The sequence below is a fragment of the Saimiri boliviensis genome, chromosome 7 (genome assembly GCF_048565385.1).
Source record: "Saimiri boliviensis isolate mSaiBol1 chromosome 7, mSaiBol1.pri, whole genome shotgun sequence".
NCBI lineage: Eukaryota > Metazoa > Chordata > Mammalia > Primates > Cebidae > Saimiri > Saimiri boliviensis.
In genome coordinates this window covers 122786182-122788636 of record NC_133455.1, presented here as the reverse complement: position 1 = coordinate 122788636, position 2455 = coordinate 122786182, and the positions used below count along the sequence as shown (strand labels likewise).

At 43.3% G+C, this 2455-nt stretch overlaps 1 pseudogene; it reads right to left on the bottom strand.

The window, feature by feature from the left end:
• Positions 1-614: 614 nt before the first annotated feature.
• On the bottom strand, positions 615-2060 carry LOC104649961 (non-selective voltage-gated ion channel VDAC1 pseudogene; annotated as a pseudogene).
• Between the last annotated feature and the right edge of the window lie 395 nt (positions 2061-2455).

Genomic DNA, 2455 nt, shown 5'->3' with positions numbered 1-2455 from the left:
CTTAATTAAGAACCGTAGTCTTGAAAATTTACAAATTTGGGTGCAGTGGCTCACGCTTGTGGTCCTAGCATTTTGGGAGGCTGAGGCAGGAGGATCTCATGGGACCAGGAGATGAAAGCTGCAAGGAGCCATGATTATACCACTGTGCTCCAGCCTGGGTCACAGAGAGACTCTGTCTCCCCAAAATAAAATAAAACAAATAAAAATGGAAATAATAATAAAATGTACACCTTCAATAAACTGGAAACATAAGCAAAATACACAAATAACTTTGTTCCTCTCCATGCATAAAAGCTTCCCTCAGGCATTAAAAATGCAACTGAGGCCGGGTGTGGTGGCTCACACCTGTAATCCAAGCACTTTGGAGGCCAAGGCGGGCGGATCACCTGAGGTTGGGAGTCAACTGATAGTGACTTAGTAGTTTATAAACTAATACAAAAGTATAGAATGATATTTATTTGTTGAAATATTGACAGTTAAAAATATAAGTCAAATTAAAAGGAAGCACCTCTTTCAAATTTAATTTTCTTTCATTTTTATTGATGTTTTGTTTATAAAGAGAAAAGTCACTAGATTTTTTTTTTTTGAGGTTTCAATATTTTATTCAAGTTTCTTTTAAGCGTTGTTAATTACAGCATTTGAAGGGGAGTATCTAATCCCACACAAAATGGAAGACTCTAAAATGTACCCATTAAACTGCTAAAAAATGAATTGAGTGGTGAGAATACAACAGAAGTCCAATTTAGATTCTGAGTGTTGTCACCATGTGATTACAATCACACAGACTCTTCTGAGCTTATAGCTGGAGCTCCTGGAAGCTATTTCATACTCTGGTGCAAGGGCCAAAAAAACACAACACAAGAAGGAATAAGTCCTGAATTATTGGCTTCATCACATCCACCCTCTCCACCCCAAAATGGCACAAAAGAAACAGTGACCACACCCTGCAGACCTTTTGGTGCAAAAGAGGTGATGATGAACTAGGGTGGGAACAGGTCATGAAGATCTATCTAAAAAAGTCCCATTCAGATGAGTTTGTGCACACCATCAAGCAGTGAGCCTCTCATCAGTTGGGGTTGGGAAACAAAGGTCCCATTCTCAGGAAATCACAATTTCATTCATTTACTCAATGTGAATTTACCAAGTGCCTACATATTATCAGCTTCCACTTGCATCCACTTCTAGATAAAAAAGAAACCTGGCATCTCAAAGGGGCCCCCAAGATCCCCCCCAAGTCTACCACTGAAAGGGCCTTTTTCGGAAATGGGTTTCTTCTGTACCTCTGAAAGGGTAACATCTTAAAGCTGAATCATCTTTAACCTGGAGGTTAAAGACTTGCATCCCAGACATACAGCATTAAAAGATACACTAAATTCTGAAGGTAGCTATACTGCAAAATAGTTTAAAATTAAACACAAGTCCAGTATTCATTTATGCTTGAAATTCCAGCCCTAGACCAAGCTTGTGGCCACCAACATTGATGTCCTTGTCATCCAGAAGAACTGACAGTGTCAGTTTGATACCTGGCTTTAGAGTCTGAGTGTATCCTAAACCTATCAGTCTGGAGTTGTTCACTTTAGCCGAGAAGCAGGCGTCAGGGTCAATCTGATACTTGGCTGCTATTCCGAAGCACATGTTACTGTTTCTTGCTGTCCAGGCGAGATTGACAGCGGTCTCCAACTTCTTGTTCACCTTCTGGTAAATGGAGCCGCCAAACAGTGTCTCGTCATTCACGTTAGTATGAAGCTGGCATTCATCAGTCTTGTAGCCAACTGCAAAGTTGCTCTGGGTCACTTGGGACTTTGCAGTCTCAAAACTCATCTGGTAGCCGGCCAGCCAGTCCTCATAACCCAGCACCAGAGCACCCCGGATGGAAGGCCCAGCAATGTCGAAATCCATGTCACAGCCCAGGTGAATGTGCTCCCACTCGTACCCTGTCTTGATTTTAGCATTTTTTTCCCTCAGTGTTAGGTGAGAAGGATGAATCGATAGTCAGCTTCGGTCCACGTGCAAGCTGATCTTCCACGGTCCTCTCGGTGCCTGGGGTACTGTCGGTGTTCCATTTCTCTGTAAACGTCAGGCCGTGCTCAGTCCGTCTGTACTCGGTTTCCAGACTGCCCGTCACTTTGGTGGTCTCAGTGTTGGCTGGGCCTGAGCTTGTAAATTCCAGTCCATTCTCAGATTTTGTTTTCTTTTTTTTTTTCTTTTTTTTTTTTTTTTGAGACAGAGTTTCACTCTTGTTACCCAGGCTGGAGTGCAATGGCGCGATCTCGGCTCACCGCAACCTCCGCCTCCTGGGTTCAGGCAATTCTCCTGCCTCAGCCTCCCGAGTAGCTGGGATTACAGGCATGTGCCACCATGCCCAGCTAATTTTTTGTATTTTTAGTAGAGTTGGGGTTTCACTATGTTGACCGGGATGGTCTCGATCTCTCGACCTCGTGATCCACCCGCCTCG